This window comes from Balaenoptera physalus (genome assembly GCF_965194825.1).
Source record: "Balaenoptera physalus genome assembly, chromosome: 9".
Classification (NCBI taxonomy): domain Eukaryota; kingdom Metazoa; phylum Chordata; class Mammalia; order Artiodactyla; family Balaenopteridae; genus Balaenoptera; species Balaenoptera physalus.
The window spans coordinates 56,537,382-56,561,548 of record NC_138888.1 but is presented as its reverse complement, the minus strand read 5'-3'; the positions used below and the strand labels follow the sequence as shown (position 1 = coordinate 56,561,548).

At 33.9% G+C, this 24,167-nt stretch overlaps 1 long non-coding RNA gene across 1 annotated transcript; it reads left to right on the top strand.

The window, feature by feature from the left end:
• Nucleotides 1-10,334: 10,334 nt before the first annotated feature.
• LOC309667239 lies at nt 10,335-24,007 on the top strand. Its single transcript, XR_014267651.1, has 2 exons — nt 10,335-17,512; nt 17,691-24,007. It is a non-coding gene; the product is annotated as an uncharacterized lncRNA (long non-coding RNA).
• The last annotated feature ends 160 nt before the right edge of the window (nt 24,008-24,167 follow it).

Here is a 24,167-nt window from a genome sequence, read left to right as displayed (position 1 = left end):
ACAACTTTCATATAGAACATTAATTATATTTATCATGCTGCACATAACATTCCTAGTGCTTACTTATTTTATAACTGGGAGTTTGTACCTTTGGACCACCTTCATTCAGTTTCCCATCCCCCCACCACCCACCTCTGTTAACCACAAATCTGATCTCTTATTCTATGAGTTTGTTTGTTTTTGAAGTATAATTGACCTACAACACTGCGTTAGTTCCTGGTGCACAACACAGTGATTCAGATATTTCTATACATTTCAAAATGATCAACATGATAAATCTAGTTACCTTCTGTCACCATACAAAGATATTACACTATTATCAGCTACATTTACCTTCTTGTACGCTCCATACCTGTGATTCGTTTATTTTGTAATGGAATTTTTGTACATCGTAATCTACCTCACCTATTTATCTCATTTCCCCACCCCATTCCCCTCCAGCAACCACATGTTTATTCTCTGTATTTATAACTCTGTTGCTATTTTATGTTTGTTCATTGGTTTTGTTCTTTGAATTCCATGTATGAGTGAAATAATACAGTGTTTGTCTTTCTCTGTCTGACTTACTTCACCTAGCATAACACCAAGTCTGTCCATGTTTTTTCAAATAGCAAGATTTCATTCTTTTTTATGGCTGAGTAATATTTCTGTGTGTGTGTGTGTGTGTGTGTGTGTGTGTGTGTGTACATGGGGGTTGTTCTTCATTTTAGTGCTTGCTCAGGCTTGGGAGCAACTCAGAGTTCAGGGGTATATGGGGAGGAGAAAAGCTAACTAAAGAAAAAAAGGAAAAAGCAGAATGTAAGAAATTGGCACTTGTGAACACTTGATTAAACTGCAAATTAATTTGTGAATTCCAATGTTTTTAACAAGTTTCTTCAACAGCATTTTTAAGCTGGACATTTTAAGTGCCAAATGTGATTGGCTTTAAGGAAAATAAATTAGTAAATCTTAAGATATATGCACAATGTTTATGGTAAGAGAATAGTTAGGAGCAGTCTTGTTCTCTGTCTTTACAAAGGTAATAAACCCAGGGAACGAAGAAAGATGGTGACCTGGTTGAATCTCCTTATAAACATACCAAAGACAGACCTCTTGCAAATATAATGATGATATTTGCTAGCAAGAGTTATTAAAATTCTTAGTATCTCTGGAATTACCTATGGTCAACAGACCTAAAATCCATGGGTTATTAATTGTCCTTGGAAAACATCATGAAAATTATGTAACTATTGGAATAAATAGTGGAGACAATTCATAAGTGAAATAGTTTCTTTCCATATAAAAGCTTGTGCTGTCATACATCACTCAGAGACCTCAGATCTTGGCCAGTTTATATTCTAATGCGGCAGGTGCTGGCAAACTTCAGCTTCTCCCAGGTTTGCTTGTCTTGCAATTATTTATATCCTTAAAATTATTTGTAAAGCTTAAAAGTGAATACAACCTCTAGTTCCTATGGGTTTCATTGGAAAATACAATTCTGTATGTTACTTTAGCTTAATTCACATTTTCGTTGCAAAGAATTTTTGAGTAAATATTTAAATTAATAGTTGAAGCAAATTTTATTCACTGTAATGTCTTTGTTTCTCTGAAAAAATATGATACAAATTGAAGGCTACCTTTAAAATATGTTTGGCATCCCCAATGAAATATGTGGAAGAGAAATAGTTGCTCTAGTTAAATAATATATGCCAATGAAACAAGAACATATTGACATGGAAATGCATGTAGATAGCATAAGAAAAAGGTAAAGGAAAAGGGAAAAAATGGAATAATGCATTAATCTTCAATGTTAAGTAACATAACGCAGAAATCACACTGTGGAATACTGAAAAGGGAGCAAAAAGTGCCAGCTTGAGTTATTTGCTTAGAATGTAGAGGAAAGGAGATGGGTCATTCTCAACTCCTAAAAGCTGTATTTCATGGCTCATGCTCCCCATTCTTCCGTCTTCAAAGCCAGCAATGGTCCTTCTCATGCTCTGAATCTTTAATCTCCCTTCTTCTACTTACCACAGAAGAAAAGGCTCCTGTGAGTAGATTGAAACCACCAGGATCATCCAGAATCATCTCTCATCTCAAGGTCCCTAGACCTTATTCACCCTTGGAAAGTTCCTTTTGCCATTTAACGTAATATATGCACAGATTCCAAGAATTAGGATGTGAGCATTTTCGGGGGACCATTATTCTATCTACCACAATTTACTAGAAGGTTAATCATTTGGCCTCTATGTCACAGTTTTTGCAGATGTGAAATGGGGATGATATTAATGCCTCATTCATAGTTGTTTGTTAGGAACAAAATAAGTTACTTAAGCAAAATAATTAAAACGAAGTATTGCATATAGTAAGAATTATATAAGGGTTCGTTGTTACTTTTAACATAGTAAGAATTATATAAGGGTTCGTTGTTACTTTTAACACATAGCAAAAATATGAAACAGTCCCATTTTGTAATATTGTGAGAAAAATCCATGTGATGGCTACCATGCAATCAATGCAATGATTATTAATGATTTATAATTCTGTGTAAAAATGATTTGTCAGGCTAATCAGTTAAATATAACTGAGGTAGGGTGGATATATGAAGATGATAGATGATTAATAGCTAGCTAGATAGATAAGAGATGACAGATAGATAGGCAGATAGATAGATACATACATACATAGGTAGACGGACAGACAGACTCAAGAAACCCAATCACCTAAACATAACTGAAAGATATATTCCAACATTTTAACATTGTCTGCCACCTGGAAAATGAGTTCTCTATTATTTTTGTTTTTTATGTATAATAATTCTAGAATATGTTGCTTTCATAATTAAAAAGAAAATTTAAATGAATTGCCTATGATAGGCCTGAGACTTTTCCCCCTTTCTTCTACTGATACAAGGTAAAATAAATTATCGAATTTACTTCCTTTACAGATAATGATTACTGATCACCTCTTTCATAACATGACTTCAGTGGATCGTCACAGTTTGATCTTAGCCAGTGAAGCCTCAGCAGACATCATTCTTTATTGCACTTACACAGGCTTATTCCTCAACTCTTCTCTTTCAGCAGAGTGATAGAGCAGAGAGCCTTCAGTAGAATTATGTCTATAAAATAGACAATCTCCCTTTTTCCTACTTGTCCATCTTTCTTTGAGCCAATGGATTTTATTCAATTTCTCAATTTATAAAAGAAGAATAAATTAGTAAACCTCAACAAGTTTGGTTGTCCTGAGCAAATTATCAACCAAACTGATTCTCTAATGATGATTTTTCATCCTTAGTCAGCTCTTTAAACATATCACATATTTTACGTATGTGATAAATATTTAGATGATATCTAGTAATACCTTGCCAGTAACAGGCATTCATAATCATTTCTCTGACATTTATGTCAATTGAAAACCAGTTAATCCAACTACAAGAGCAATTTCTTAATCTCGATTTGATAACTTACCCAGCACTAATTCTCCTCCACAACTGTTAACAAAACCAAATTTGATACTTCATTAATTGATGAATACAATTTGCATTACACATAAAACTATTGTTTATAACAGTTTTCCACTGTTTATAACAATTTCCCAAATATTTATAACATTTTCCACAGCTATAAATTATTATTTATAAAATTTTTCTCATTTTTGTTTTTTGGGAAAACAAATAAAAACCCTGTTCCTTCTTTGTGAGAACCTGCCGCTCTGATTAAGAGGCCATATGCTTTATTTAACATAACAATGGATCATAAAGGTAGAAGGAAGTGTGTTTATGCTAGTCTTGGATACTGATAGTAAAGGAAAAATTGTTACTCTTAAGTAATGGCCAGTTTTTAATCAAACACCAGTTTTGCTTAGTGATGTTTAGGTTTTCTACTTTTATGTTATCTACATGAAATTTTTATTATTGAAATATTTTCAGGAAAATAGCTTTGCTTTTACAACTTTAAAACATACTAGATTCTAAACCATTTTTAATCACTAAATCAATTATTTTAATAATGCCATATTTTATAACAATGTGTTTCTTTGGAATAAAACTAGCATGGTACCTTAGAAAAAAGTCTGCCTAGTTTCTTCTACATCTGGATACGTTACTAGTTCTTATGTATCCTTTAAGAAGCTTACTCAGTTTTAGAAGATGAAACAGTCTTCTATGTTTGTGTTAGCATTATATGTTTTTATAAGCAGGTAGCATTGTATGTTTTGAGCGATCCTAACACCTAAATACTTGCCAGAACCCTAGCATATGACAAGTACACAGATTTTGCCACTATGGTCTGCACATTTTATATCCTGGTGTCTGTGTATTTCCATTATACCTATAGTACATCATTCAGCCCTTTTCCCTGAAATCCTGAGAGAATTCTCATATCTGTAATCCGAACCATCTAATTTCATTCACTCTACCACTGTCTCAGCTCCCATTTTACAATAATAAACCCACCATAATTATGTATAAAATGGTATATAAAGAAAGCAACATCATATATGGAGCAAAATCTTATAGAAGTAGCATTCAATAAGATTTTTATTTGGGAAGGTTATTTTATCTCTGGATGTAATTGAAATATTTGAGAAATTCAGATTAGAACAGTGAGATATCACTACACATCTGTTAGAATGACTAAAATTCAAAACACTGAAAATATCAATTCCTGGAAAAGATGCAGAGCAATAGGAACTCCCCTTCATTCTTGTTTGTAATGCAAGATGGAATACCAGTTTGCAAAAAGTATGTCAGTTTCTTACAAAACTAAACTATGTCTTATGTGATCCAGCAGTTGTGCTCCTAGGTATTTAGTCAACTGATTTAGAAACTTAGGTCCACACAGAAAGCTGTATGCTTGGCTTCCCTGGTGGCACAGTGGTTAAGAATCCGCCTGCTAATGCAGGGGACACAGGTTCAAGCCCTGGTCCGGGAAGATCCCACATGCCGCAGAGCAACTAAGCCCGTGCACCACAACTACTGAGCCTGCGCTCAGAGCCCGAGCCACAACTACTGAAACCCACCACCCTAGAACCTGTGCTCCGCAATAAGAGAAGCCACTGCAATGAGAAGCCCGTGCACTGCAATGAAGACCCAATGCAGCCAAAAATAAAATAAATTAATTAAAAAAAAAGAGAAACCTGCATGCTAATGTTTAAAGAGTTTTATTCATAATTGCCAAAATCTGGACGCCATCAACTTGTTCTTCAATATGTGACAGATGAACACATGGTGGAAATAAACTAGCAAGCTATGAAAAAACATGGATAAATGCATAGTTCTAAGTGAAAGAAGCCATTGTGAAAGCATTACATACTTTATGATTCCAATTAGTTGACATTCTGTAAAAGGCAGAACCAGAGATATGATAAAATGATCAGTGGGGTTTTGGGATTGGTGCTAGGGAGAAGTGATGGATGGGTGAATAATAGGGAATGTTTTACAGTGGTGAAATTATTCTGTATGATTCTATTATGGTGGGTAAAAGACACATTGAATTTGTTAAAACCTATAGAGCTTTATAGCACAAAGAGTGAATTCTTAATCTATGAAAGTTTACTAAGAATTCATTTAAAGGTCAAGGGATCACAGGATTGAATGCAGAATATGACAAAACAATGTAATTGTATTATAAATGTATGAAATAATCTTATTGATATGGTGGGGGAAGAAAACCACTGCTGACGTAGGTAACTTTGGAAATCAGTGGAATCTGAAAGACTGAATATAGGAATACCATACGTAATAACTGCTCTCTAATTGATAAAGTTGTTTCCCATGGGGTATGAATTAACAATTTTGATATCACTAAACATGTATATTGGAACTGAACAATTAAATAAATGGATGGAAGCTAAGTTTCTAAATATTGAAGTGGGAGGTTAGAAATGAACAAAGGGAGGAGGCTAGGATAATCTATGTAATAATGATTTAGAGTTTCAGATATCAGTATGAAGTTACATTTAGCTTAATATTGATACAGCTGGCTATATAGAGAGAGACTAGTATACACACTTATATTTCCTTGTTTGGTTACCTGAGAGCCTTTAAGCAATGACACGCTAGTAGCAATGAGCCCACCTAGCACTCATACCTAGGTCTCTAGTACCATTCTCCAGTGAAAGGAACCAGAGCTTCCTGGAGAAATGGCTGATTCTAGGGGAAAATAAACATAATGCGACTAGAGCATTTTGTAGTGTCAGAAAGTACGTGCTAAACACACACACACACACACACACACACACACACACACACAATGATATGTCAAAGGGAAACAGGGGCCAACTGAAGTCCCAATGGCCAAAGCTGGAACAATTTGAACTCCAAAAGAAATAAAGTAATACTGGATTATAACTGGAAGACAAAATAAATACCCATGAGTCTGTGCTGATAAAAATAAATTACTGAGTAACTAAATGATTAATTGGGAGAGAACAGACAAATATCCTCCTGTGCAAAAGAATTCCAAACAACTTAACTGTATACTCTGCCTTCAAGGTGGTAGAACATAATTCTCCATCTATTCCAAAGAGTATGTTTTGCAAAGCTATAAGAAAGAGTAACTTTGAAATGGAGAAACTTGAAAAACTCTACCTTGGACAGGTCAAGGTCAATACAACAGTGACAAATCCTGTTGATAATATGCACCCTTGATATAATGTGATGAAAATGGCAATTAATCTTGGTGGATTTTCTCATCAAATCCAAGAATCACAATGTGATCATGAGCAAAACATTAGACAAATCCAAGATTGGGGGCCATATTACAAAATACCTAACCAGTACTTCTCAAAACCCTCAAGGTCATAAAAACCAAGTAGAATCTAAGAAACTGTCACAGCCAAAAGTAACTATTTTTGGTATATGTCTTTTGTGTTATAAGGCTTACATGAGTTATAGTAGTATGAATTTAATCTTTTAAATAGTGATATTTGTAACATTAAAAATTTTGTCTATGAAACTATGAAGCTTAAAAAATAAACCAGTGATAAATTAAATTACCTACCTATTGGAAAATAGGTTAAAAAATTCTCTTTATATTAATGTTCTGATTCTTTAGGAATTATATAATTTCAATATTTTGATGGTCTTTTAAAAGATAGATTTCAAATAGTTTACTTGTTTCTAATGCAGTGCTGTTCTTGGGACTTATTTATCCATTCATTTACCATATATTAACATATTTATTGAGCATCTATCATATGCCAAGCACTGGGCAAGGCACTGTGAAGACATACATGCAGAGTTCTGATATGGTCCCCCTTCTTTTGGATCTCAGACACCGTTGGCGAAAATAGATATTAAACAGATAATTAAAATCATAACAAATGACACAGTGAAGAAACACAGCATTCTGTTTTAATGCACAGCCTCTTTTGTGGGGTCAGAAAAGTTTTCCTGAATAAAAAGTGATATTGATGTGTAGATTGAGAGAATGAGCAAGATTTGGCAAGGATAAGTAATTTACAGCACTTCAGACAGAAAATAATGAAAAAACAAACAGCAACCAAAAAATATTTGAAGTTGCTAGTGTAATTTAAGGAGCTCTTACTGATTTCAGGGACTCAGAGAAAGTTAGAGCGCTAGGGCTCAGATTCTAACGGGAAAAGAATAAGAGCATTCTAGACGAGGTAGGGACTAGAACTTAGGAATCTTGGAAGCCACAGTAGTGCTGTTGGAGTTATCAAAAATCAAACAAAAAAACAAGAAAACATAGGAAGCCAGTGATGGATTTCAAACAAGAAACTGCAAGCATTAAAACTAAATATTTAAATAGATCAGTTTAGATATCTTGGATGAATGGAATGAAGGAGTCTAATGTGGATGCAGATTGATAATTACTCATCCTTTCAGAGCAAGGGTGTGTCTCCTCCAGAGATCCTTAGACACCAGGTGGTTCAATTATAATTCTGTGTGCAGATAAATTATAATTTGCTGACCTGTGGATCAGGATAATGTTTTGTTTAGTCTGCAACTACTACTTGTCCCTTTGATGGAACAAGGTGGAAGTACTTTGTACAGAGGAGGTATAGCTCACATGTTGTCAAATGAAATTTATTGTTTTGCAATCATAGTTCATAAAACATATTTTAAAATAACTTTTTAAAAATAGCAGACATCAATCCCATAACAGAGATAGCCAAACAAATAGCAACTGTGGTGTCTTGAGGAAGAATCAGAAAGTGTGTAGAGAAAGATTGTGTATGATCCATCAGACACTTCCACTGGAAAGCCATGCTGCTCAACGAAGAATGCCTCGAGTGCCCTTCAGCACAATCCAAAACCCCCAGGATGTAAAAATATAGCTTAGTCTAGTAATTAATGGGCAGAATATTCACAGTCTGAAGGGAAAAAAGATGTTATAATTAAAAACACAATAAATGTGACTACTGATATAACTAAATACTTAAAGAAAATTCACTTGTGATACCCTTGGAAAGGAATATCTAGTTAATACTTTAAAATTGCTTCGATTCTTCATTTGTGAGAATTTACACTAAACTGCCTTATGTTAGAACAGTATGTGTAATTCTGGAATACTCTTAATAATACTGGTTTCAGTGCTATGTGGGTTATAGTGCTATCAGAAAAAGATCACACAGTTTTTTAAGTGGCTTTTTTTTTTTTTCAGCCAAAGATATGGAATTTGAAAGAGTGGCAGCTCTGTAGGTTAAAACAGTTAGACTGTTTCTGAGTAGAACTACTCTCTTTCCCTTGGTTCCCTTGGCATGCTATTGCTTATAAGATTGCAGTATTAATAAAATGCCATATTCTTCCTGTGTCACTGTACTTTAATATTGAAGACTATGTACTCTATTTAAAATAACATTTATTAATATCAAGATCTTCTCATTTTGAAACAATCTCTATAGAAGTTAGCTAATTGAGGCAAAAAAGCAGAGGTGGTACTCAGTTGTCCATAGACAATATCCCTGCCTCCTGGTTTCCTATGTACTAAAGGCCCCTGATTCTTTCAAAACACTTTTACATGGAAGGTTTGCATACTAAATTGTGAAAAAAAAGATGGTGATCATGATTCATTTCCCTATGTTATGTCCCTAGCTCTTGGTTTATGATTATATATCAATCTACAAAAATTAGTACTCATAATTACTTTTTTATGATTGAGCACCAATCAATTTCTACCTATTAGACTTAGTGGATTTTACTTAGCCTATTTTATATTATTGCCCCTTTTAAAACATTATCATAGAATCATGAGCTTTTATTGATTCAACTCTTCTTAAATGATTCTAATTATTGTTTACTATTTGAGAATAAAATTTCACTAATTTGCAAGTGTGACCCACTCCGTACTACTACTACCAGCAGACACGAATTAAAGACATACTTCCTCCTAAGACTAAGATGATTTTATGTGACATTTAATTCTCTACCCCCAAACCTGAATGAGCCATTATTCAAAAATCCTAGATTCTTTTATATTTTCAATCTACTTTGTTTCCTTTATGTAAATTATGATTTCTAGTGCATAGAAATGCTAAGTATATTTTATACATTGATCTAGTATCCAGCAGCCTGTTTAACTTTCTTATTATTTTCACAAGAGCAAGGTTGTTCATTTGAGAATTACTTTAAAACAAAAAGTGAAGAAACCCCCATTAGGAGAGTCTGTCTAAAACAGAAAGATTGTTTAAAAAGAAATGATATCTTTTAAAACAGCTGTAATACTTCTCTTTTGTGGGTATGTGTGTCAAAATAGGTTCGTTATATCTAACATTTCTTCATTCCTCAAAGAAGGAAGATGATTTAGCATTTTACACTGATAATTTATATTTGTTGGTAGACAGCTCCCTGTGACTTCTGTTCTTTTTCTGATTTCTCATTGTTTCTCCATTCTCTTGGGAAAATTTTTATGAATTGATCATTATGTGCATACTTTAGGAATATCTAGCCTTGAAAAATAGTTAAGAATTCCTAAACTATAAATAACAATAATATGTTGACTGTGTAGGAAACTTCTCCTTTTAAAACCAAACTGGAGGGCTTCCCTGGTGGCGCAGTAGTTAAGAATCCGCCTGCCAATGCAGGGGACACGGGTTCAATCCCTGGTCTGGGAAGATCCCACATGCCGCGGAGCAACTAAGCCCGTGTGCCACAACTACTGAGCCTGCACTCTAGAGCCCGCGAGCCACAGCTACTGAGCCCGCGTGCCTAGAGCCCATGCTCCGCAACAAGAGAAGCCACCGCAATGAGAAACCCGCGCACTGCAACGAAGAGTAGCCTCCACTCTCTGAGGCTAGAGAAAGCCCTCGCACAGCAATGAAGACCCAACACAGCCAAAAATAAAACAAACAAATAAATAAATAAATTTATAAAACCAAACTGGAAAAAAAAAAAGAAAAAAAAACAAACAAACTGGGATTGAGTAGTAATCTTGCTAAGCATTTGCTAGAAAAGAAGAGCTCTGAAAGAGGAAAAACTTTAAATTCAGTTTAAAAAAATCTTTTAGTTTATTTATCAGAAGTTTATAAATTATATTAGCAAAAGGTTCATGTAATATTCCTGATACAAAGATGAATTTTTGGGCAAATTATAATTAATGTTAAAGGCTTAGAAAGATTTCTGGTTTCCAGTCAGTATGTAGGAAGCTTTGGAAGATGCCACTCTGCCCTAAGAAGTAAAAAGCTGAACAAATTGAAAAATCAAAAATTCTTTTTAGATCTGTATGATAAGTAAGGTCACAGGGCAAATTACTGCCTTCAAAATTGAAGAGATTGGCGGAGAACACAAAATCACAACTTATTAGAAGAGCAAACTCCATGGGAACCAGTGCTGGGTACGGAAAACTGGACTATAATTGATGTATTGTTAGAGGCTTAATGTAGACAACTGGGAGAGTTAGAAACTTCAGGGGGAACCAGTCAATGGAGATCACCCAACTTTTATGAGTTTTACCTCCTGCATCTATGCCACACTGAATATAGGAGAAAAATCCCCTAGCGCTTCCAGCAGGGGAAGGAGGAAATGTGCCATTTTTAAATATGCTAGTGCATTCTGTTCTTCTTAATAAGGTCCATCCACAGGATAAACACTTTAACCATAGTAAAACTTGCTGGGGTTTTATTAGAGCTTAACTGACCTGAGGGAAGAGAAATAACCAACTCCAGCCAGCTCTAGCCTTACAACTGGGAGAAGGGAAATACTGAACGTTATCCACTTAGCCATCCTGCCCTACTTAAGGTGTGGGGATGGGGGAAAACTGAGACACATGTGTGAAGTTCACAGTCCAGAGCTATAGGCTCATTAAAAGGCTTGAGACTTAATTCATAGGACTATAAAATGGTGCCCCACCCACACACCTCACCAACACATTACTAAAGGCCTACTTATAGCAGTTCCTTTTACCCAGTATAATATGCTCCACTATCAAGAAAAAAAAATACAAGAATACTAAAAGGCAAAAAAACACAGCTGGAAGAGACAGAGCAAGCATCAGAAACAAACTGAGATATGCCAGCAGTACTGGAATCATCAGACTGAGAATTGAAAACAACTGGTTGATATGTTAGGGGCTTTAATGGATAAAGTAGACAGCATGCAAGAATAAATGGGCAATGTAAACAGACAGATGGAAATTCAAAGAAGGAACCAAAAAGAAATCCTAGAGATAAAAACCAAAACACTGTAACAGAAATGAAGAATGCTTTTATTGGGTTTATTATAGAGTGCACATAGCTGGGGAAAGAATTTCTGAGCTTTAGGATATCTTAACAGAAACCCTCAAGACTGAAAAACAAAGAGAATAAAGATGAAAAAGTAGGACATCATATTCAAGAACTGTGGACAACTGTAAAAAGTGTAGCATACATGTAATGGAAATACCAAAAAGAGAGAAAAGAAAAACAATAGTAGAAAATATTGAAAAAAATAATGAATGAGAATTTATCCCAAATTAGTATTATACACCAAACCACAGATCAAGGAAGCTCAGAGAGCACCAAACAGAATGAATATAAAAAAATTTTTACTTTGGTATATCATTTTCAAACTATAAAAATATCAAAAATAAACAAAAATACTGAAAGGACCTAGAGGGAAAACAAAAACAAAAACACTTTACCAATAAGAATTACTTATCAGAAACCATACAAGCAAGAAGAAAGTGGAGTAAATTATGTAAAGTATTGAGAGAAAAAAACAAAACACCAAACTAGAATTCTGTACTTTGCAAAATTATCCGTCAAAAGTGAAGGAGAAATAAAGTATTTTTCAGATGACAAAAATTGAGAGAATTGTTGCCAATAGGCTTGCCTTGAAGGAAATGTTAAAAGTTCTTTAGAAAGAAGGAAAAATATATAGATCAGAAACATGGATCTACATGAAGAAAAGAGCAGCATTGAAGAAGGAATAGTGAAGGTAAAATAAAAACTTTTTTTTTTGTTTTTTAACTGATCTAACCAATAACAGCTTATGGGAGAGTGGTATGGACTTATGTACACTACCAAATGTAAAACAGATAGCTAGTGGGAAGCAGCCACATAGCACAGGGAGATCAGCTTGGTGCTTTGTGTCCACCTAGAAGGGTGGGATAGGGAAGGTGGGAGGGAGACACAAGAGGGAGGAGATATGGGGATATATGTTTATGTATAGCTGATTCACTTTCTTATACAGCAGAAACTAACTCACAATTGTAAAGCAATTATACTCCAATAAAGATGTTAAAAAAAGAATAATAGCAACACTGCATTCAATTTTATATATAAATACATGCATACATATATACATAAATACAAATATGTATATATATATATAATGCATGCTTTGTATAAGTAAAATGGGAAGAGTGAGAAGAATTAGGAATACTTTGTTATTATAAGGTAATCACAGTATGATGAGGCTGTATACTGTTATTTGAAAGTGGACATGGGTTAGGTGCAAATGTATATCGCAAAATCTACAGCAACTAATAAAAAATATTAAAAGCAATATAATTGATAACCTAAGAAAGGAGAGAAAATAGAAGCATATAAAATGCTCAACAAAACCACAAAAGACAAAAAAAGAGTGAATGACAAAGAGAGAAACAAAGAACAGGGGCAACAAATGAAAACCAGGAACTAATAGGTAGATATTAATCCAATTATAGCAATAATTTACTTGAAAGTCAGTGGTGTAAATGTACCAATTAAGATAATAGAGATTGTTAGAGAGGATTAAAAATAAGACCCAACTCTATGTTGTTTACAAGACACTCACTTTAAATAAAAAGACACGTAAAGATTAGAAGTAAATAGAGAAAAATATCCCATGCTGCACTAATCAAAAGAAAGCAGGGATAGCTGTTAAGTTTTGCAGACTTCACAGTAAGGAAAGTTATCAGGGATGAGGAGGTAATTACTTAATGATAAAGTGATCAATTCTGCAAGAAGGTATAATGACCCTTAATGGGGATGTGCCAAAAACCAGAGCATCAAAATTCATGAGGAAAAAACTGGAAGAACTGCAAGGAGAATAGATAAATTCACCATTATAGTCTGAGACTTCCACACTCCTCTATCAGAAATGGATCAGATCTAGCAGGGAGAAAATCATTAAGGACATAGTGGAACTCAACAAAACCATCAATCAGCTGGAAATAATTGGCATCTATAGAATACTTCATCTCACAACTGCAGAATACACATTATTCTTAAGCTCACATAAAGCAGTCACCAAGATAGAACACATCCTGTGCCATGTAATACATGTCAACAAATTTAAAAGAATAAAAATCATAAACTGTCTGTTCTCACACCATGATGGAATTAAACTAGAAATCAATAACAAAAAGATAGGTGGAAAATCTCTAGATACCTAGAGATTAAGTAACAGTTATAATTAACACATGGGTCAAAGAAGAAATTTCAAGAGAAATTTTTAAAAATATTTTGAACTAAATAAAAATGAAAGCACAACTTATCAAAATGTGTGGGATGCAGGGAAAGCAGTGCTTAGAGGGAAATGTATTGCAGCAAATGCATATATCAGGAAAAAAGAAAGGTATACAATCAAAAATTTAAGCTTCCACATTAGGGAACTATAAAAAGAAGAGCAACTTAAATCCAAACTAGGTAGGAGAAAATAAATAATAAAAATTTAGGTAAAAAAAATCAATGAAATTGAAAATAAGAAACCAATAGAGTGAATAAACAAAACCAAAACCCGGTTCTTAGAAAAGGTCAATAAAATCAATAGGCCTCTAGCCTGGCAAACTAAGAAAAAAAGAGAGAGGACACAAATTATTAGTATCAGAAATGAAAGAGAGGACATCATGACAGATCCCATGGATATTAAAAGGATAACAAAGAAGACTCTGAACAACTCTATTCCCCCAAATTTGATAACCTAGACAAAATGGACCAACTCCTTAAAAAATACAGTCTACCAAAACTTACATAAGAAGATATATACAATTTGAATAGGTCCAAATCTATTAAAGAAATTGAATCAACAATTAATAATCTTCCCAAACAAAAATTACCAGGCCCAGATGAGCTCATTGGTGAATTCTACCAAACATTTAAGGAAGAAATTATACCAATTCTCTACCATATCCTTCAGAAGACAGAGACAGAGGAAATATTTCTTTAACTCATTCTGTGAGGCCAGCATTACACTAATATCAAAACCAGACAATGAATTACAAGCAAAGAATACTACAAACCAATATCTCTCATAAATGTAGATGAAAAAAATCCTCAACAAAATTAGCAGATAAAATCCATCATTACGTAAAAAGCACTATATACCATGAATGACTGGATTTATTCCAGGCAATCTATCACATCAACAAGCTAAAGAAGAAAAATTCTATGATCATAGTAAGAGTTGCAGAAAAAGCATTTGACAAAATCCAAGACCCATTAATCTTAAAAAACTCTTAGTAAACTAGGAATAGAGCTGAACTTACTCAATTTGATAAAGGATATCTACAAAGACTACAACTAACATTATACTTAATGTTGAAAAGTTTAATGCTTTCACACTAAGATCAAGAACAAATCAAAGATGACCTCTCTCACTGCACTTTTCAACATTGTACTGGAAGTTCTAACTAATGCAATAAGACAAGGAAAGGAAATAAAAAGTATATCGTTTGGGAAGGAAGAAAGAAAACTCTTTGTTTGCAAATGACATGATCATCTCTGTAAGAAACCAGAAAGAATCAAAAAAAAATCTTCTGGCACTGTCAGTAATAAGCAATCATATCCATTCCTCTGTTGATGGACATTTAGGTTGCTTCCATGTCCTGGCTATTGTAAATAGTGCTGCAGTGAACATTGGGGTGCATTTATCTTTTCAAATTATGGTTTTCTCAGGGTATATGCCTAGGAGTGGGATTGCTGGGTCATATGGTAGTTCTATTTTTAGTTTTTTAAGGAACCTCCATACTGTTCTCCATAGTAGCTGTACCAGTTTACATTCCCACCAACAGTGTAGGAGGGTTCCTTTTTCTCCACACCCTCTCCAGCATTTATTGTTTGTAGATTTTTTGATGATGGCCATTCTGACTGATGTGAGGTGATACCTCATTGTAGTTTTGATTTTCATTTCTCTTATAATTAGTGATGTTGAGCATCTTTTTGTGTGCTTTTTGGCCATCTGTATGTCTTCTTTGGAGAAATGTCTATTTAGATCTTCTGCCCATTTTTTGGTTGGGTTGCTTGGTTTTTTGATACTGAGCTGCATGAGCTGTTTGTATATTTTGGAGGTTAATCCCATGTCAGTTGCTTAAATGTCCATCAACAGAGGAATGGATGAAGAGGATGTGGTACGTATATGCAATGGAATATTACTCAGCCATAAAAAAGAACAAAATAATGCCATTTGCAGAAACATGGATGGACCTAGAGACTGTCATATTGAGTAAAGTAAGTCAGACACAGAAAGACAAATATCATATGATATCACTTATATGTGGAATCTAAAAAAAGGGTACAAATTAACTTATTTACCAAACAGAAGTAGAGTCACAGATATAGAAAACAAACTTATGGTTACCAGGGGATAAGGGGGGGGAGAGATAAACTGGGAGATTGGGTTGACATATACACACTACTATACATAAAATAGATAACTAATAAGGACCTACTGTGTAGCACAGGGAACTCTACTCAATACTCTGTAATGGCCTCTATCAGAAAGGAATCTAAGAAAGAGTGGATATATGAATATGTATAACTGATTCACTTTGCTGTACAGCAGAAGCTAACACAACATTGCAAATCAACTATTCTCCAATAAAAATTTTAAAAAATAAAATAAAATAAATTATACCATCAAAAAAATAAAGTGCTTAAAATAGTGCCTGAAAAATACATTAAATAAATAAATAAATAAATAAATATATAAACAAAACTCTCCCTTGAATTCACATCTCCCTTTAGCTAATAATCCATACACTTTCCCATGCAGAAAAAAAAAAAAAATTCTCCTAAAAGTTGTCTATATTTACTTTATGTAATATCTCACTTTATTTCTTAAACCCATCATAATCTGATCTTAAATCATTATCTTTTTAAAAATCATTAGTGACTGCTACTTTGCTCTACCCAAATTTAGTTCTCAGTTGTTATTTTACTTGACACATCATTGAATGAGTCTGTCAAAAGATGCTGTAAATATAAATTACAAATATATAAGTACATGTCTAAAATGGCATTTTATATACCTGTTTGTCCTTCTAAGCTGTACTGTATTTGTGGAAAACAAATAAATAAACATTGAATTTCACCCTGAAATAAAAATAAGCAATTACAGCAAGGTTGAAGGTACAAGGCAGATATACAAAATCAGTTGTTTTTCTATATACCAGCAGTGAACAATTGGATTTTATTTTTAAGGTCAGGCTGGCCTGATGAGACTTTGCACTCTTCTGCCACTGTACAGAGGAGACCTGGGATGAGCCACTCTCTGCCTCTTCCTCCCTTCCGGGACCTCCTTGGTCTTATGGGTGCCTTGGAGTGTTCCTGTACCTGTGATTTTATAATAAAAACATAATACTATTTATATTAGCACCCCCAAATGTTAAATACTTATGTATAAATCTAACAAAATATGTACAACATGTATATGAGATGAGAACAACTACAAAACTCTGAAGAAAGATATAAAAGAAGACTAAGTAAATGCAGAGATATTCCATTTTCACATATAGAAAGACTCAATTTTGCCAAGATGTCACTTCTTCCCAAATTGAACTATAGATTCAATGTAATTCCAGTCAAAATCCCAGCAAGTTATTTTGTAGATATCAACAAATTGATTTTAAATTTACAGGGACAGTCAAAAGACCCAGAATAGTGTACACAATATTGAAAGAGAACAAAGTTGGAAGGCTGATACTACCTGACTTTATGTCTTACTATAAAGCTACAGAAATCAAGACAGTGTGGTATTGGCAAAAGAAGAGACGAACAGATCAATGGACCAGAATAGAGAACCTAGAAACAGACCTATATTATATATATAATAAATTGATCTTTAATAAAGGAGTAAAGACAGTAAAACAAAGATAATCTTCTCCAGAAAATGGTACTGGAACAACTGGATATCCACATGTGGAACAAAGAAGAAGAAGAAAAAGGAGAAGGAGGAGGAGGAGGAGGAGGAGAAGAAGAAGAGAAAGAAGAAGAAGAAAAAGAGGAAGAGGAAGAAGGAGAAGGAGGAGGGGGAGGGGGAAAGAAAGGAAATGAAATGAATCTAGTCACAGACTTTATACTACTTTACAAAAAATAGCTCAAAAATGGTTCACAGACCTAAATATAGTATGCAAAACTATAAATCTCCTAGAAGATAACATAGGAGAAAACCTAGATGACCTTGGGTATGGCAATGACTGGATACAAATCAAAGTCATGATCCATAAAATAAATAATTGATCAGTTAGATTTCATTAAAATTAAAAACTCTGCTAAAGACAATGCCAAGAGAAAGAGGAGACAAGCCAGACTGGGAGAAAATATTTGCAGACACAGATGATAAGGAACTGCTATAAAAAATATACAAAGTACTCTCAAAACTCAGCCATAAGAAAACAAACAAGATTAAAAAATTGAGCCAAAGACCTTAACAGACACCTCACCAAAGAAGATATACAGATGGAAAATAAGCATATGAAAAGATCCTCCTCATCTTTTGTCATCAAGGAAATACAAATTAAAACAACGAGATACCACCACACAACTATTAGTATGGCCAAATTCCTGAACATTGACTTCAAATGCTGGCAAGGATATGGAGCAATGGGAACTCTCAAACATTGCTGAGGAGAATGCAAAATTGTATAGCCACTTTGGAAGACAGTGCAGCAGTTTCTTACAAAACTAAATGTACTCCTACCATATGATCCATCAATCATGCTCTCTGTTATATACCCAAAGGAGTTAAAAACTTATGTCCATACAAAAACCTGTACATGGATGTTTACAGCAGGTTTATTCATAATTGCCTACACCTGGAAGCATCCAAGATAACCTTCAGGAGATGAATGAATTAAGAAACTCTGGTTGGTACTTCCAGATAATGGAATATTATTCAGTGTTATCAACCTATTAAAAGACCTGGAGGGAACTTAAGTGCAAATCACAAAATGAAAGAAGCCAATCTGAAAAGTCTACATTGAAAAATCAATCTATGGTATGATTCCAAATATACGGTATTCTGGAAAAGGCAAAACTATGTAGACAGTAAGAATATCAGTAGTTGCCAGGGGTTGGGGGGTGTAGGGATGAATAGGTGGAGCCCAGTGGTATTTTAGGGCAGTGAAACTATTCTGTATAATATTATAGTGGTGGATACATATTATTACACATTTGTCTAAATCCATAGAATGTACAACACCAAGAGTGAACTGTAATATAAACTATGGAGTTTGGGTGAAAATCAGGTGTCAGTGTAAGTTCATAAATTGTGGGGGGGACACTCTGGTGGGGGACAACGATAATGGGGGAGGCTATGCATAAGTGGGGGCAGGGAGTATATATAAAAATCTCAGTACCTTCTGCTCAATTTGCTGTGAACCAAAAACTGTTCTAAAAAGTAAATTCTATTAGGAAAAAGTGAATTAGAGAAAAATATGTTAGTCTCCCCTATATTCTAGAATTGAATAAAGGTTTTACTTTCTTTCTCAATTTCAATGATTTTTATATCAAGACCCTTGCAAATATAGATAATAAAATGTATAACAATGTTAATGGTACCATTTATGTAACAGCAAACAATAGAATGGTCTTAAGTGTGTATTGCAATGCTAAGCATATGCAGCATATTTATTTAATGGATTTCTATGGAGTAATAAAAAGGAATGTGTTAGAGTCATTTGTCTTGTAAGTTTATAATTGGATGGTTCTTACAGTGTCAACTATAAAATATTTTAAAAGCAAAACACAGAATAATTATATACATACACACAGTTTGATAATCATTTGCAGGAGTAATCATTCATAAGAAAATGTAAAGAAATTCAAGGAGAATGATAAACAATATCTTTTCAGGAAATTAAGAGGGTAATGTAATTGGAAAGGGATTCACAGTATCGTTAATAATTTTTCTTATGTTGACTGTTAGATATAGCTGTTTTTGTTGTATTATACTTTGCATCTTATATAGTTCATATGTGTTGTAAACTGTTTTAAGATAAATGTTTTTAGTTTTATTATAATGTTTCTTTTAATGTGGGTTGACTTAACTGTAAATCATGTCTAAGAAATTAAAAAATCAGAAACAAATATAGAAATTCCAAAATGAAAAGCACACAAAAAATTCCAAGAGAAGGGTCGAAGAAGGTGAGAGAGAGAGAGGTGGGAGAGAAAGAGGGGGCAGAGAGAGAGAACCCTGAACCATTAAGCAATAGTATCCTTCTCATTAATGACAGAAAAAGACAATTTACTACTTAAAAGGATTTCCTTAAGGGAAGTCTTGTGTGAAACAAACATGTTTAATTGGAATTGCCAGAATCAATGCAAGGAGATAAAACAGTTGCAATCCTGACAGAACCAAAATTGCAAAACTAAAGTTAAATTCCTTAGCTGTAAAATAGTAAAATGGTACAGTAGTAAGCCATTATGCAAAGACTACGTTATTCTGAAGCAACGGAATGGGAAATCGGTGCCAAGGAAAAACTAAAAGGATCACTGCATATAACCTATTTTGGCTTTGAAATGTCCATTAAAGTACTCCTGCAAAAACTCTAAATAAAAATATGAAGTTTTAAAAATTACATAAGCAGTTTTCAAATGGAAAAAAATCCAAACTCAGCATGAATACTGAAAATGGTAATATATGGGTCAGGTCAAATAATATTGCATCTCCTGAATACATTTGGAATGGCATGCATTAAAATAAGTCGTGACACGAAGCAGTTTTAACTGCCCTCCTGTTCTAATACAAGACGATTGAGTTTAGCTTTAGGCTGCCCTAGAATTGAAGGTTGGATTGAGGCAACAGAAAGCATGCCTTCTGAAGTATGTTCTTCTTCATCGTTGGCAACCCCAAGAAGAAGAGATCCAAAGCACCTTTAGAATGAAAAACTGCGTACAATTGAAGTAGAAAAATGGGGATGGTTTAACCCTGAATGTCCACCCACACTACATATAATCTTAACAAAAGGATGATCTTAGGATCAGCTTTCTAGGATGAATAATTGTGTACATATTTGTGTGAGTGTGTTTAAATTTGGACTAAATGAATTGAACTCATATCACACAAGGACAAATCAGTTTAAAAGTATATGAACCTTAATTCTCCCTGTTGAAAATAAGGGACGAGACTTTCTTATTTTCCCCTTTCTCAGAGCACTTACCTTAGAAAATTGTAAGTTTTTTGTAAGTTTTTTTTCCCCTGTATCTTCAAAAGGTATATAAGTCTTTTTAGAAGCTAAATAAGCCTCTTGTCAGCTTTAAGGAATGTCTCTCTCAAGGATTTGAGAGTCCTCTTTTTTTTTGAAATATAATCATAAGGAAGATAATGCCCATCTCCCAGTTTCTGTGGGAGAGTAGGAGCCTACTTCAGCGGGACCTCACTCCAAGTTGCAAAACTACCTCTTGTCATAAACAAAGGACAAGTTAATTTTTCTTTGGATAAAGCCAATTAGTTAACACAGATGGTCACTGCAATTGAGTGAATATAGGATGAACTACCTGTGACAGCTGGTGCTTTATGTCCTCTTACTTGAGGACTTGTTATTGTTTATCTTGAGATCAAGTAGATGATGGGTTACATCTACTTGGGTATATAAAACAGTGAGCTTTCTGTCTTTGCAATCTTTTAGCAGACTGCCTGTGATGCATATCACCTACTGGCTTAATGTTTATTCAATAACAAAACTGTTTTCTTTCTCTTCTACCTCTGTGGAGAGATTTTCTGGGTTGAGAAAAGATTTGTGTTGTTTCTAATTATATTTCCCCAGTGGTCATCACTATCAAGTATATCCTCTGCAGTTAATGGAAAAATTAAAAAAAAAAACCCTCCAATAGTCAAATTTCTAGTTCTAATACTTATTGTGAACATTAAGTATGAAAGAGAATTTAATCATGTCTTTTCCTGTAACATCACAGGGCACTGACGTAGGAGGCACTTGTTAAAAAGCCATCTGTCTTTTATTTAAATCCACCTTATAAAAACGTTTAGCCTATGAAAATTAAAAATTAATTTTTATAAAGTAAGTCATGTAATATTTTTTAAAAAATTACATTCTTTAATCAGAAACCAGTGAATATCCTCCTTTCACAATGTCCATGACAGGAAAACCACTAGGACTAAAGCTGATGTGTTACGTTTTGTTCTCAGGCTCTGTTCAGAATGACCATAAACTATTAAGAAGCTGCCCTCTCTAATGCAGCAGGATTGTAGGCTGATGCTTATTTGATTATAACTGTGTTTATCCTTCTGGGTATAAGCTGCATAAAAGAAGAATATTATTCCTCATCACTGTTTGTGAGAATTTGGAAAGAGAACGGAAGAGCAGACATGAATATTCCACTACAGGATGACAGGGATGTATGCTGGTGCTTCAGTGTTCAACTCTCTCCAGAGAATGGGTATAATGATTAGAAATTTTTTGAAAGACTGTATCTGGTTGCCCAAGCTCCATCTAAATATATTTTGGTTGCTTAAATTTAAGGTATTCTATCAAATGCTAATGCAATATAACTGTCAAATTATAAATAAAAACATCTCAACTTGCTGCCATTCCCCTGTTAATTCCCCCATTCAAATTATTTATAAATGGTTTCACACATTTCTGACTATTTCAATGTCCGAATAATAAAAATAGCAAAACCACAGACCCATGGTGCAAAAAGGAATTACGTGGTTTATTTCTTGAATGTTAAAAGATAGTCTCTTCATACAAAAAATAGGAAGAAAAAAGAAGCAAGTATAAATGTATCATGATAAAAAATTATTTTTAATTTTTGAAAATATTTTATGAAATTTCAGGGGCAAGTATATTTATGCACAGGAATCTGAGACTAATTTTTTAAACAAATTATCTACAATGCAATTGTGTGACTAGAATATTTGTACTAAAAAATCCTGAAACTCCTAAAATAACATCTAAAACAAGAAGCTATATTAAATTATTTCTACTCCTTTAACCTATGCTATGTCTTATCAAACAACATATAGAAAACCAGATGTCTCTCATTTCTATTACCTCATGACACAGCAAGTTCTCTAAACTATATCTGAACATTACTTATTTTGCTATTTTACCCCCAAGTAATTGTATCAATTCAGAATGAAATGCTACTTCTGATACATCTACATGGGAATAGATGTACAACTCAGGTGCTAAGTTGTTGCATTTATTTTTAGCCATGTAGTAAAATGAATAGCTTGTATGTATTTTTATGATTTTTTCCCCTTGGCCTCATCTAAGAATACCTTTATACAAAATAAAAGTGAAGGTCAAACTTTATAAAAGTAAATCAGTATAAATATATTTATATTTAAATCACAGGGGAGGTTTAATTAAGATAGATAATAAAAATTTTATATAAAATAGCAAAATAACGCTCTTCTTTTCCATCTAAAAACCTATCTGCCATTAATGTTGCCAATACCAGAATATATTATAAAAGGATTAAAAGACTGTCATTTAATTTTTTTAAATAAATGATTTTATGTTCTAAATTTCAGAAAATTTTAGTGATCATAAAACTTAAAAACTTGTTAAAAGATTCTGATCATTTAATAGACACAATAACAGTAACATTTATAACAATTAGTTTCACTGCCACTTTTACGTTATATAAACATACATATACATATATACATCCCTATTTATTTTGATATATAATGCATACATTCGTGGTAAAATTAATACATCCTCTACATTCAAGCACTGTGATGGATACTAAGCTTCCAATTTTATTTGAAAATGAACTTTAAAACATTAATATTGAGACCCAGAGGCCCATGAAGTTTTCTTAGCTGTTTTATGAATTATAGTTCCCTGGTTTTCTATATCTCTCTGAGTCTCGTACCCTTTGCATTTAAAGATGATGTATGCTAGGTAATCTGTAAATATCAGAATTTTAACTATGACACAGAGATCCTGTTTACAGAGATGTTTGTATCTCCTCATGATATAGCAATGTGTTCATTTGTTAATTTATTTAACAAATGTAAACAAAATAAAAACCTCCAGACACACAGAGTCTGAGCCCTGCCAAAGGAGTGTTGTTTTTTAATCGTGCCCTCAAATACTTAAAAGTCTATGGCCTGGGCTTCCCTGGTGGCGCAGTGGTTGAGAATCTGCCTGCCAATGCAGGGGACACGGGTTCGAGCCCTGGTCTGGGAAGATCCCACAAGCCGCGGAGCAACTAGGCCCGTGAGCCACAATTGCTGAGCCTGCGCATCTGGAGCCTGTGCTCCACAACAAGAGAGGCCGCGATAGTGAGAGGCCCGCGCACCGCAATGAAGAGTGGCCCTCACTTGCCACAACTAGAGAAAGCCCTCGCACAGAAACGAAGACCCAACACAGCCATAAATAAATAAATAAATAAATAAAATAAAATAAAAAAAGTCTATGGCCTGTGATTTTGTGGATCTATTAGAGCAACAAAAAACCTATCCCAGTTTAAAATACGGACTAGCCTGACAGAAGAAGCAGCATGCCTTTTACTGAAGTAGTAGTTACTTCCGTTGCTAGAGTCTCTATACACCATAGTTTCTTTACATACAG